This window comes from Pelophylax lessonae (genome assembly GCF_965119305.1).
Source record: "Pelophylax lessonae genome assembly, chromosome: 9".
NCBI lineage: Eukaryota > Metazoa > Chordata > Amphibia > Anura > Ranidae > Pelophylax > Pelophylax lessonae.
Genome location: NC_138776.1, coordinates 103575100 through 103590391, shown reverse-complemented (window position 1 = coordinate 103590391; position 15292 = coordinate 103575100).

Here is a 15292-nt window from a genome sequence, read left to right as displayed (position 1 = left end):
AGAAAAAGAGGGGAGTCAAGAAAAGAGCAATAGAGAAAAAAAAAGAAACAAAGAGACATGAAAGAACATAGCAAAATCACAATAATGGTAACGCATAAATGCATCTAGGAGTGGGCCCGAGGGACCACGGATGTGCCAGGGGTTGGCCAGGACCATGATCCTGGACAAGATCCGATTCAACAGGGGGGCTGTGGCCCACCAGACCCATCCGGCCAATATATAAAAAAAGATGAGCACCGGGGGGGAGTACGTGAGCACCCAAGCTCCCGGGGAGTACGTGAGCATACAAAAACCTAAGAAACAAATAGCACTGCAGCGACGACTGCATGGTGGGGAAAAAAGAAATGTCAGTAAAACAGCGTAAGGCACAGTAAAGATACTAAAGCAACCGTGGGGAAGGTCTATCATTAGCATAATATAGTAATAAGGTAGCCAAAACAAGGTAGTAGGAGCAACAGGGAGTTGGCAGTCAATTAGTGCAAAACTGTTGCATCACAAGAAATAAGGAAGAAACAACAATAACGATAATGCAACTGGGGGCAGGATTCCATCCCCCATCCCCCTACAACCAGGAGGAAGTCACGGAGGTGCATCCGGCCCAATGGAACATCACAGGGACCCCCAAAAAGTCATCCGATGGTGGGAGTACACCTGAAGACAAAAAAAAATGAAAAAGGACCCAAAAGAGAAATCCGGCGGGGATCACTTGATAGGGACATCCTGGAAGCGTTGAGCCTGGAGAGCCATGGTGGGAGCCTTGGGATTGCGGCTTGGAGGGGGAGGATGAAGAGGATGGTTTCACTCTGGAAGCTGAAGATGAAGGCGTAGGAGCCGTCTGAGATGAGGGGAGATCCAAGTTCAAATCCTGGAAGTGGCGGCGTAAGTCAGCCAGGGAGGATGCATGAAATTGGCGGCCCTGAACAGTGAACGAGAGCTTAAAGGGGAAACCCCAGCGATATTTAATTTTATGAGTCTACAGGATTTGTAGATAGGGTTTCAGAGATCTCCTTCTGGCTATAGTGACCGGGAGAGATCTGCAAACAATTGAAGTGAATAGTTCTGGAAGGAAAGGTCAGGGTGCTCCCTGGCTGCCTGCATGAGCCTTTCTTTAGTACGATAGTAATGAAATTTGATAATGACGTCCCGAAGGGGGCCATCCGCAAGTTTAGGAGCCAGGGATCTATGAATTCTGTCAAATTCCAGGCGTTCCAGGGGAATATCAGGGGCCAGTTCTTGAAAAAATGCTGTAGCAGTACCCTGTAGATCAGTGACAGTCTCTGGGAACCTCCGGATGCGGAGATTGTCCCTGCGGGCCCTATACTCAGCATCCTCCAGCTTGTCATGGAGGACACTAAGTTCCCCATTAAGCCTGTCCACCTCATCTTCATGTCCCTCCAATACCGTAGTGACTAAGTCCATTCTGTGTTCCAACTGATTTGTGCGGCCTCCAAGTTCCTTGAGGCCTAGCATGAGGTCAGAGGAAAGTTTGCGGGAAGCTGTGGCAATCTCATCCCTGACTATTCTGACTCGGATTATTGTGGTAGTGATCTAACCCTTGTGAGACCTCTGTGCCTGGCCTGTATAAGCAGATACGGTCACTGCGGACAATCCTCCTCAGATAGTTTGAACTCACCAATACTGGTTTCATCCAAAAGCTGGTTTATTCTGAACATCACATAACAGGAATACAGCAGAATGAATGGATTTCAGTATTATGCGGTCAAAAGATGATGCTTTCCTTAGCTTAGCATGTGGAATACAAGTGTCCTGTTACATGAGGTAAATGCAGCCATGACACAGGAAATACAGCAAGAGCAGGGGGTGGAGTTTACATACAAGGAAATGATGTATCATGCTCACAGGAGGAACAAGAGCATTGCTGCCACCTTCTGGCCTTTTTTGGTAAATACCTACCCATAGAAAAATACATGGTAAATAAATCACAGAATATACTATGTAAATTGCATCTACAATAATGAGAATATTAACTGTGTAACAGCACACTCCCCATCTGACATTGTGAACGTCACTATTTTATACCAAAACGGTAGTTATACAAGTGAAAATAAACAACAGTGCAATTTGCTTGATATTTTGAGAACCTGAAAGACATAAAGAAAAAACATGCAAAAAATGCAACAACTTCAAGTTAACATTAACGTCCAAGACTCTTCCTTCTTGAAGTCAAAGGTAAGAACAAGCAACATACGCAAGTAAGTTCATTCTCCAAAAGGCAAGAGCAGAATAAGTTCAGTGATAGGTCTGATGAAGGTCTTTACAGTCCCTTGTCTTGCAACCTTCACCTCCACCTTGCGTACCTTGCCATCATCACTAGGAACACTCTTTATAATAAATCCCATAGGCCACTCGAGTCTCCCAGCTTGTTGATCCTTGAGCAAAACAAGATCTCCAACTTTAATGTTAGGATTTGGGTATAAAAAGAAAAAAGGGGGGCAGTGGGACTTTAAATGAGGTGAATGTTGTCTAATAATAATCCGATTGAATAATTGGTACCAAATATTAATTTATTAATGGCTACATGATGAAACAAAGTCACGCAGCAAATGTAAAAATTAAGACATATTGGTCAATATAGGTAAATAAATAAGACTGGAAAAAACACGAACATGGATACCATGGAGAAGAACATTTCACAGCATGCATGTGTGTAATGCATATAACATCAATAACGAATATATAATATATTTATATGAACCCATGTACATACAAAATACACATTACATGAATGCTTTAAATCAGGATAAAATAAAACAAATATGAAAAATAAAAAATCCACATATCCAAGGATCTGAAGTTTTATCTCATGAATATTCCATGAATCCATGTCGTGATCTGTCATTTTATAGCTCTACGCGTTTCGTGGAATTTGCATCCACTCTTCAGGAGCTTTGTAAAAATACCTATAGGTATGAATTAATTGGCACAGGTGTAACTATAGTAAAAAGAAATATACCGGTAAATTCAACTTAAGAGCAACAGAAATCTAAAAAATTGATACGTACAAGAACAGGATTGTATAAAACAAATAATCAACCAGAAAATCTCTAGGAATAATCTGGGATTGAAGGATATGAAGAAAAACATTCCTCATTGCTGAATGCACCAGAATGGATAAACGCCTGATTTGTTTTATTTTATCCTGATTTAAAGCATTCATGTAATGTGTATTTTGTATGTACATGGGTTCATATTAATATATTATACATTCGTTATTGATGTTATATGCATTACACACATGCATGCTGTGAAATGTTCTTCTCCATGGTATCCATGTTCGTGTTTTTTCCAGTCTTATTTATTTACTTATATTGACCAATATGTCTTAATTTTGACATTTGCTGCGTGACTTTGTTTCGTCATGTAGCCATTAATAAATTAATATTTGGTACCAATTATTCAATTGGATTATTATTAGACAACATTCACCTAATTTAAAGTCCCACTGCCCCCCTGTTTTTCTTTTTATAGCTTTAGGGATGGAGGTTTTTGCTGAGACGCTGCAGATCTATTCTTTAACTACCTCAATACTGGGCACTTAAACCCCCTTCCTTCCCAGACCAATTTTCAGCTTTTAGCGCTGTTGCATTTTGAATGACAATTGCGCGGTCATGCAACACTGTACCTAAACCAAATTTATGTCATTTTTTCCCCACAAATAGAGATTTCTTTTGGTGGTATTTGATCACCACCAGGTTTTTTCTTTTTTGGTGCACAAATAAAAAAAGATCGAAAAGTTTGAAAAAAAAAAAAAGTTTTTTTGTTTTAGGTTATAAAATTTTGTAAATAGATACGTTTTTTCCTGCACTGATGAGCACTGATGACGCCGCACTGACAGGCACTGATGAGGAGACACTGATGGGGTGGCACTGATATGCAGCACTGATGGGCACTGATATGCAGCATTGGTGGGCACTGATAGGCAGCGCTGATGGGCACTGATAGGCAGCACTGATGGGGACTGATCGGCGGCACTGATGGGCACTGATAGGCGGCACTGATGGGCACTGATAGGTGGCACTGATGGGCGGCACTGATCGGCACTGATGGGGGGCACTGATGGGCACTGATAGGCAGCACTGGTGGGCAATAATGGGCACTGGTGGGCGGCACTGATAGATGGCAATAATGGGCACTGGTGGGCAGCACTGATAGATGGCATTGGTGGGCAGCACTGATAGGGGGGCACCACTGGCAGGCTCTCTGAGCCCTGTTTGCCATCCCTGGTGGCCATGGTGGGCATCCCTGGTGGTCATGGGTGGGCATCCCTGGTGGCTCTAGTGGCACCCCCTCCCCCCAGGGCTGCACTGGTAATCAATCATCTGATTACCAGCACAGACCCCCCCTGTGATCAGTGAGTAATTAGAAATACTCACTGATCACCCCGGCTGCAGAATCGATCCTCTCCTCTTCTCCTCACTGACAGGATCTGTCAGGAGGAGAAGAGATCGAAGCCGTTACAACGGGTGTATTGACATTACATGACGGCTGTGATTGGATACAGCCGTCATGTGATCAGGAGGGCCAATCACAGGGCCCTCCTGCCGAGTCTTGTTGCTCTGTGTCCTAGGGACACAGGCACATCGAGATTGCGCCGCTGCACGTGCCCGCGGCGGCGCGATCTCTCTCCTTCTGAAGGACGTTCCAGAACGTCGGATCAGAAGGACGAGACTCCCACCCGGCCGTATATGTACAATGGCCCGGGTGGGAGGTGGTTAATTTGTTAGGATTTGGGTGTTGCCATTTCCTGCATCCTTGCAGAGTAGAAAGATACTCCATCTTCCAACGATTCCAGAAGCAGTTGGCGAGGTGTTGCACTCGCTTCCACTGGTCATAGCACAGGTTTTCTGAGTTAAAGTTTCCGGGTGGGACAGGAATGGACCCAAGCTTTTGGGTAAGCAGAGTAGTTGGGGTTAGGATAGTTGGATTCTCTGGATCTGTTGACACTGGAACCAGTGGTCTGGAATTAATTATAGCAGATGCCTCTGCCATAAAGGTGGTTAGAACCTCGTGGGTAAGTCTTGTGCAATTTGAGTCCATAAGCATAGAGTCCAGTATTCTACGTGTAATGCCAATCATTCTCTCCCATGAGCCGCCCATATGGGAAGAATGAGGAGGATTGAATATCCATGTACAGCCCTTTTTGAGCTAAGAAGTCTTGGATTGGTCTAGAGTTGAGCTCTAACTCTCGACAGGCTCCAACGAAATTAGTACAGCAATCAGACCTAAGTGTCTTGACTGGTCCTCTGATGGCGAGAAATCGTCTCAAAGCATTGATGAAGCTTGAAGCATCCATAGTTTCTATTACTTCAATGTGTACTGCATGCACACTCATGCAAGTAAACAATACTGCCCATCGTTTGCTGTTTGCTTGACCACCTCGAGTTCTGCGGGCTGTTACCATCCATGGTCCAAAAACATCCAGACCAACATGAGTGAATGGTGGATCAGTACTTAACCTGTCAGTTGGCAGATCTGACATTTGCTGTTGCAGATGTTTACCTCTTAGTTTGCGGCAGTGAACACAGCTGTGCAGTATAGCTGTAATTTGTCTTTTTGCTCCTATGATCCGAAGGCCTGCAGCTCTTATGGCACCTTCAGTGAAGTGTCTACCTTGGTGCTTAACCCCTTTGTGGTAGTGCCGTATGAGCAGAGTGGTAATGTGATGGCGAGCGGGCATAATGAGAGGATTCTGTTCTTTCTCTCCCAACTCGGCCTTGTTTAAACGTCCACCAACTCTTAACATACCATCATTGTCAATGAATGAGTTTAGATTAGCAATTGCACTGGTTTTTGGAATATCCCTCTTGTCACGGATACATTTAATGTCTGAGCCAAAGACTTCCTGCTGTACAATGCGTATTATGACCATTTCACCTTCAGCAATGTCCTTTGCAGAAAGAAACCTTTGACATATGTGCCAACCTTGACATTGAGGATCAATGGGCTTTGTGTGAAAGCAGCGTGCAATGTGGCCTAACCTTGCGATGGTGCGTACAAGCTTTATCCACTTGGAAAATCGTTCAAATCGCTGACAATCCAAGATGAGTCTTTGTTTAGTTTGAGTGACGAGGGTTTTCACTTCTAGACGAATCTCTGGATCTTTGTCAGGTTCTAGGATACTGAAGACATCAGCTGTGGTTTCTTCTGGCTGATCCAGCAGGAATTCAGGACCTGTTATCCAAGAAGAATTAGCAAAAGCACTTGCAGACACTGGCCTGGTGGCATGATCTGCAGGATTCATTTCAGATGGGAAATATTGCCATTGTTTGAAGTGGGAGGCACGTCCATTCCCCAATATGTAAGTTTTGAAGGAGCGGATCTCAGATGACGTACGCTTCCTGTCTAAGCATACATCGCCCACTATTACCCAGCCTAGGTCAAGTCTTTGAGCATAAGGGGCGTCGTCAGGTCCATCACACTGGTCACGCACTTTATGTACTCTGAGGATGTCTCTTCCTAGGAGAACCAAAATTTCAGCATTCATATCCATTGCAGGAATCTCATCAACAAGGTGCCTTAAGTGAGGATGGTGATATGCGGCTTCTGGAGTGGGAATCTCTTGCCTTTCATCTGGTATCTGGTCACACTAAACTAATGTTGGTAGGGGTATACCCTGTCCCCCTTTGATGTGAGAAACCATGAACCCATCCACTCTTCTGCCAAAGGCCTCTACACGACCAGAACAGGTTCTAAGAGTATACGGTGTGGGATGACCCTCTATGCCAAAGATCTCAAAGAATTTAGGCTTAACCAGGGATCTATTGCTCTGTTCATCTATTATGGCATACATCTTAGTAGCTTTCTCAGGATGGTCCTTTGGGTATATCTTGACTAGGCATACCTTGGCGCAGCATTTGTGATCCAAGCCTTCTCCACAGACTTCTGTGCATGAAGAGAGAACATTATCCTTGGCTGGAGCATGACTTTGTTGCTCCCCGCCATAACTTGAGGCAGGTGAGGAGGTAGGTGGCTGCTGTAACTTCAGGAGTCAGGAAGTGGAGTAGGATGCATAGCTGTAACATGTTTGTAGCTGCTGCATTCTGTGCACTTGATGAGGGCTTCACAGTCTTTCGCAAGATGGCTATAAGAAGCACAGCACTTGAAGCATATTCCAAGTTTCTGGAGAATCTCCCTGCGCTCTTGTAGAGTCTTTGCCCTAAGTCCACGACATTTCTTAAGAGGGTGAGGCTTCTTGTAAATAGGACACTGGCGATTAGGGTCTTTATCTTTGTCAACCACGCACTCATCACTAGGTGAGGTGACGGAGAGTGAGATGTCTGTCCTCTTGACAGATATTGCTTTATTAAAGTCTCTACGTTTTAGGTGCTGTGTTATCATATCTTGATGATGATGAGGATGAAGCAGGCATGTTGGCTTCACTGAAGCTGAAGCTGGGGTCATTTTTCATCCAAGCTTGATCACTAATGAACCTGCAAAAGTATGAGAATGGAGGAAAAGATACATTATAGTCTCTTTTATACTTTGACCCTTGTTGTGTCCATTTCTCTTGTAGGCTGTATGGCAGTTTAGACACCACTGGGTTGACACCATGAGCAGTGTCCAGGAAGCTTAGTCCAGGTAGACGTGGATCTCTCTTTGCCAACTCCAACTCCATGAGGAGGTCACTTAGATCTTGCAGCTTGCAATGGTCTTTGTTTGATTTTTTTGGAAAGTTTTGCAGTCTCTTGAATAGAGCACTTTCTATGGCTTCAGAACTACCATAGGTTTGCTCAAGTCTTGCCCTTGTAGCAGAAAGACCTGCATCTGGGTGGTTAACATGTACTGTTCTCAGTCTTTTAACACGATCGGAAGATTCTGGTCCCAACCATTTTATGATCAAATCAAGTTCTTCCCTAGCAGTAAGGTTGAGATCAGCAATAGCAGCCTTGAATGTTGCTCTCCAGGCCCTGTAGCTCTCTGCACTATCGTCAAACCTTGAGAGGCTTGTGTTAATGAGCTCACGGCGCACCATATATCTGGCAAAGTCATTAAAATCTGATTTCTCACTCTTTGGTACCAAAGTAACTTGTGGAACCCCTTGGTTGTGAAAGTTCTCTGGTGATGTAGGGTGAGGTTCACCAGGGTAGAATGATGTAGCATGAGCGTTTAACTTTGGCTTAGTCTCTAAGGCTTGTGCTGGCGGTGGCTTCAGATGCAGCTTTTTACCGAAAGTCACATTGTTGTTTGCAGGAGAAGATGTGGTTGGCTGCATAGATGTACCTGTATTGTAGACTTGAAGAGGCTCAGGCATATTAGGTTGAGAGGTCTCCGCGTTGAGAGTCAGAACAGTGTTGTTTGTAGGAAGTACAGGAGATGACTCTGTATCCTTGCAAATGTTATGCTTTAGTATATATTCACTGGTGCGTTCAACTGGATCTTCCAGTTCTGCTGGGATAAGACAGTCCAGATTAGTGCTTTGTCCCATTGCTTGTTCGAGGACTTTTAGCCTTGCCAGGAAAGCTGCTTTCTCACCTTCCATTTGCAGAATCTTTATTTGTGCTTCTTCCTCTGCTTGCTTTCTGATAAAGGAGCTTTGTGCCTTTTTTGCTTCAGCATCAGCGCGGGCCTCAATAAGCTTATCACTTAAGGATGAATTTCTGGAGCGAGAGGATCGAGAAGAAGGTGCAGTGCGCTTGGTTGAAGTGGATCTGTGAGATCTGGTCTCCAGCAGATGAGCTATGCGGAATTCTGCCTTAAGCTTAGCATTTTGCACTTCAAGATCCCTTTGTTGGTTTAGTGCATTGGTCCTGGTCAGTTCTGCTGAAGAATCCTCTATATTAGAGTCCTGCAAGAAGGCTGAGTATTTTACAGACAACCGCTTATAACGTTCATATGCGGCACATAGGCGATTTACAGAGTCTCTTAATTCAGCCGGTTGATCAGTAAAATTTGCCAAAACTGACATGCAGTGTGAGGTTCTGTCCCAGAGGTCTGACAGATTACTGGAGAACTCATCTCTAGTTGCTTCATAGTTTTCTTTGAGTTTCATTATACGTTTGGCTTTTACACTTTGTTCTGTAATATCTGCTGGATCTGTTCCCTGTGCACCTTCTGGTTCAGAGGCATGATGTATCTGTATTGTTTCTGCCATAAAAGAGTGTTCAAAGCCTTGGCTAGACATTTTATATTGTTTTGCAAAAAATGGTACTGTCTCTTTAAGAAACCACACAGCATCTTAGACGGCAGCTTAAACAGGTAACACAGTTCAGTGTAGAGAAGCAGCTTCAATGTTCACATGAAGTGCAGTTAGAATGCAGTAAGAACAGATCATATGCAGTGCAGTGAGCTTCAGCCACCATGTGCTTCACAAGATGGGGGATGGGACTGAGCTAGATTGTAAATTATGCTCTCACATATACACAGCAGCTGCAGGAATTCTATCCATCTTTTGACTATTCTGACTCGGATTATTGTGGTAGTGATCTAACCCTTGTGAGACCTCTGTGCCTTGCCTGTATAAGCAGATACGGTCACTGCGGACAATCCTCCTCAGATAGTTTGAACTCACCAATACTGGTTTCATCCAAAAGCTGGTTTATTCTGAACATCACACAACAGGAATACAGCAGAATGAATGGATTTCAGTAGTATGCGGTCAAAAGATGATGCTTTCCTTAGCTTAGCATGTGGAATACAAGTGTCCTGTTACATGAGGTAAATGCAGCCATGACACAGGAAATACAGCAAGAACAGGGGGTGGAGTTTGCATACAAGGAAATGATGTATCATGCTCACAGGAGGAACAAGAGCATTGCTGCCACCTTCTGGCCTTTTTTGGTAAATACCTACCCATAGAAAAATACATGGTAAATAAATCACAGAATATACTATGTAAATTGCATCTACAATAATGAGAATATTAATTGTGTAACAGCACACTGACAATAGCTCGGAACTTGGCTAACATGGCATCAGAGTCCGGGGGAGCTGGGCTTACCAGATCCGCAGGAAATTGCTGTAAGCTGTCTGCCAGGGATGAAGAGGAGAGCCGTGTGGAGTCATCAGGCTCCGGAGGTTCGGGCGCCATCTTGCCCTTCCCGGCCGGAGCAGCTTTCATCTGGGACCTCTGTTTCTGTTTGAATCTGGGCGCTCGGCACATACCCCCATGTGCCCGGCAGTGTCCGCAAGCCGATGGGATAAAAAGATCGTCGCTGGCGCAAGACAGTGCTTTATCTGCCAGATGGTGAGTGTCCAGTGGCGCGGAGCGCGGAGGTCAGGCAGCCATCTTCCGCAATCGCACGCATGCGCCCCCCAGTTGTGGATCTTTCTATAGGGATCACAGACCAGTAGGAATAGAGATCACTTCAGATATCAGCCACAGTAACCTTTGCTCAGTTGTGGATCTTTCTATAGTATTCACAGACCTGTAGGAATAGAGATCACTTCAGATATCAGCCACAGTAACCATTGCTCAGTTGTGGATCTTTCTATAGGGATCACAGACCTGTAGGAATATAGATCACTTCAGATGTCAGCCCCAGTAACCAATGCTCAGTTGTGGATCTTTCTATAGTGATCACAGACCTGTAGGAATAGAGATCACTTCAGATATCAGCCAGAGTAACCATTGCTCAGTTGTGGAACTTTCTATAGGCATCACAGATCATCCATCTATAGGATTTTAGATTACATCAGATATCAGTGAAAGTATTGATAATCGGTCACTTGCGTACATCTATAACCACCATAGTTCATCTATAGGGCTATCAATTACATCATATCAGGTCATTGAGTATCTAATGGTCAATTGCATATACAGTGCTTTGCGAAAGTATTCGGCCCTCTTGAACTTTGCGACCTTTTGCCACATTTCAGGCTTCAAACATAAAGATATAAAACTGTAATTTTTTGTGAAGAATCAACAACAAGTGGGACACAATCATGAAGTGGAACTAAATTTATTGGATATTTCAAACTTTTTTAACAAATAAAAAACTGTAAAATTGGGCGTGCAAAATTATTCAGCCCCCTTAAGGTAATACTTTGTAGCGCCCCTTTTGCTGCGATTACAGCTGTAAGTCGCTTGCGGTATGTCTCTATCAACTTTGCACATCGAGAGACTGAAATTTTTGCCCATTCCTCCTTGCAAAACAGCTCGAGCTCAGTGAAGTTGGATGGAGAGCATTTGTGAACAGCAGTTTTCAGTTCTTTCCACAGATTCTCGATTGGATTCAGGTCTGGACTTTGACTTGGCCATTCTAACACCTGGATATGTTTTTGTGAACCATTCCATTGTAGATTTTGCTTTATGTTTTGGATCATTGTCTTGTTGGAAGACAAATCTTCGTCCCAGACTCAGGTCTTTTGCAGACTCCATCAGGTTTTCTTCCAGAATGGTCCTGTATTTGGCTCCATCCATCTTCCCATCAATTTTACCATCTTCCCTGTCCCTGATGAAGAAAAGCAGCCCCAAATCATGATGCTGCCACCACCATGTTTGACAGTGGGGATGGTGTGTTCAGGGTGATGAGCTGTGTTGCTTTTACGCCAAACATAACGTTTTGCATTGTTGCCAAAAAGTTTGGTTTTGGTTTTATCTGACCAGAGCACCTTCTTCCACATGTTTGGTGTGTATCCCAGGTGGCTTGTGGCAAACTTTAAATGACACTTTGTATGGATATCTTTAAGAAATGGCTTTCTTCTTGCCACTCTTCCATAAAGGCCAGATTTGTGAGGTATACAACTGATTGTTGTCCTATGGACAGAGTCTCCCACCTCAGCTGTAGATCTCTTCAGTTCATCCAGAGTGATCATGGGCCTCTTGGCTGCATCTCTGATCAGTCTTCTCCTTTGTGTGAGCTGAAAGTTTAGAGGGACAACCAGGGCTTCGTAGATTTGCAGTGGTCTGATACTCCTTCCATTTCAATATTATCGCTTGCACAGTGCTCCTTGGGATGTTTAAAGCTTGGGAAATCATTTTGTATTCAAATCCAGCTTTAAACTTCTCCACAACAGTATCTCGGACCTGCCTGGTGTGTTCCTTGTTCTTCATGATGCTCTCTGCGCTTTAAACGGACCTCTGAGACTATCACAGTGCAGGTGCATTTATACGGAGACTTGATTACACACAGGTGGATTCTATTTATCATCATTAGTCATTTAGGTCAACATTGGATCATTCAGAGATCCTCACTGAAATTCTGGAGAGAGTTTGCTGCACTGAAAGTAAAGGGGCTGAATAATTTTGCATGCCCAATTTTTCAGTTTTTTATTTGTTAACAAAGTTTGAAATATCCAATAAATTCTGTTTCACTTCATGATTGTGTCCCACTTGTTGTTGATTCTTCACAAAAAATTACAGTTTTATATCTTTATGTTTGAAGCCTGAAATGTGGCAAAAGGTCGCAAAGTTCAAGGGGGCCGAATACTTTCGCAAGGCACTGTACCCTATATTGATCTGTATCAACATCATGTCCAAAAGGCTGACAAGGAGAGGCCAAAACTCACAGGCCATGAAAAGGGGGCAAGCAGCCTCTGTGTCCATTGTGAAAAGTGGTGGTCACAGTCGACATAGTGCATAGTGCATCCTCTGCAGGCGTCCTTTATTTCCAGTGCTGCCCGTGCTATTCATCCACAACATGTGGAAGAGTTGGTGGAGTGGATCAATAAGCCATCCTTCTCTTGCTCTGACACCCACACTCCCAGTAGTTTGCCTTCCACCACAGCTGCCAAAGCGGCCCTTTCCACAGGCTCCTTCTCCACAGCTACTCCTTCAGTTGCCCCACAATCATGCACGGAGGAGTCCCCTGAACTTTTCAATCATAGAGTCAGTGACATGCTCCTGGAGGATGCGCAGCAATTTGAAAGCTGTAATGTTGGTTCCAAGGTTGATGAAGGGAATAACGTGAGCCTAGAGAGAGGGGGTGTCAATGACGGACAAGAAACCAGCAGTCATGTTGCCACAGCTGAAGCATATTGCCAAGTTTGCTCCAGTGACTAAGAGGGAGGGGAGGATGAGGTCACTGACTGTACTTGAGTGCCTGACAGGATAGAGGAGGAGTGAGAGGATGAGGAGGATACACAACTCCAACGAGGCAGGATGTGCTGCATGGGCCGCCATAGCAGTAGCCAACCTATTGCGTCACAGCACAGAGCTCCACAGGTGAAGGGTGCTGCAAAATCCCCGCAGACTCCAAAAAGTTCATTAGTGTGGGCTTTTTGCAGCATCTGTGCAGTAGACCGCAGCGTTGCTGTTTGCAACACCTGTCTAAAGCGGATCGAGCGTGGCCAGAACACCAGCCGCTTGGCACCACATGCTTGACAAGGCATATGATGACCTGTCATGCAGTCCATTGGCAACAGCACCTGAAAGAGGCACCAGATCAAAACAAGCATACATCACCTTGCTCCTCATCTACGATCTCTAACCCTACTATACCTCATGTCTTCTCAAATACCAGTATTGAGAGGGATCATGGTATAGCAATGAGTGGCAGAGGGACTTGCACCCAATCTGCTAGCAGTACACCACCGCTTGATTTGAGCAGCAGGCAAATTTCACTACCCCAGTTGCTGAACCGTAGAAAGAAATACTGTGCCAGCCATCCACATGCTCAGTGTCTTAATGCTAGCTTGGCCCAATTGCTAGCATTACAGTTGCTGCTTTTTAAGCTGGTAGACTCAGCTCCCTTTTGCGAATTTGTGGAATGTGCTGCACCCCAGTGGCAGGTCTCAAGTAATTTCTTTTTGCGTAAGGCCATTCCGGCTCTCTACCGTCATGTGGAAGGTAGTGTTTTGGTCTCATTGGACAAAGCGGTCAGCAGGAAGGTGCACATTACTGCTGACTCTTGGTCCAGCAGGCATGGACAGGGATATTAGATTTCTTTCACGGTGCACTGGGTAACTCTGCTGGCAGCTGGGAAGGATGCAGGACAGGGTTCAGTGTTGCAGCTTGTTTTGCCACCACGCCTCCAAAAAGCTGGTGCTAATTCTGTCACATCTGGCTACTCCACCTTCTCCTCCACCTCCTCCATGTCCTCTTCTGCTCAACTCTCCTCTGCAGTAGCAGTGCTCCCTAAGCGATCAAGGGGCTACGTAAGCAGTCAGGCTAAAAGATGCCATGCTGTGCTTCAGTTGGTCTGCCTAGGGGATAGGAATCACACCAGTGCAGAGATTCTATCAGCTCTGCAGGGGCAGGCTCAGAGATGGTTGACGCCATGACAGCTTGAGCCAGAAATGGTTGTATGCGACAATGGCACCAACCTTTACTCTGCCCTCCAAAAAGGACACTTGACACATGTTCCATGCTTGCCACATGTTCTGAATCTGGTGGTGCAGCGTTTCTTGACCAGATACCTGGGCTTCCTTCTCCTGAGGCAGGCCAGAAAAGTCTGTGGCCATTTTGGCCGTTCATTCAATGCCAGTGCTCGCTTATCTGTCATTCAAGGGGAATTCAACCTGCCCACCAACCGCCTCATTTGTGACATGTCCACCAGGTGGAACTCAATGTTGGCAATGCTGCAGCGGCTGCACATGCAGCAGAGGGCCATCAATGAGTACCTGTGTGAGTATGGCACAACAACAGGGTCAGGGGAGCTTGGCTTTTTTCGCCAAGCCAGTGGCTTTTGATTAAGGATCGTCCTGTTACCATTTGAGGAGGCCACAAGGATGGTGAGCTGGGACATGGCATGCATCAGTGACACTATCCCACTAGTCTACCTGCTAGAGAACACGTTGCGTGAAATCATGCACAGGCCACTTGAGGCAGAACAGCAGCAAGAAGAAGAGGACTTCCTTTCCTCACAAGGCCCCCTTTATGCAGATATCATTGCTGCAGGGCCACAAAACACACAGGAGGAAGAGGAGGAGGGGGAATAGGATTTCGGCGGCATGGCTGTAGAGGAAGAGGATAGCATACAGCAGTCTTCAAGGGATGGTTTTGATTCCCCAGAAACCCCAGGAGTTGTACGTGGTTGCGGAGCGGTTGCTCCTGCTGAGAATGTTATCCTTAGTGACCCAGAGGACTCCGAAGCTTATGCCTCCTCCAACTTGAGTTGCATGGGCTCCCTGGTTCTGCAAAGCCTGCGAAAGGACCTGAGGATTCGTGCTATCAAAGAGAGGGATAATTACTGGTTGGCAACCCTACTTGATCCACGTTACAAGGGTAAAGTTGCAGAGCTCATCCTGCCTTCACAGAGGGAGCAGAGGATGAAACATCTTGAGGAGGCCTTGAAAAAAAAATTCTGTACCACCTTTCCAGACACTGGGAGGTCAAAATTCTCTGGACGTGTTTCTGAGGCATCGTTCAGCCAAAGGAGGAGTGGTGGAGAAG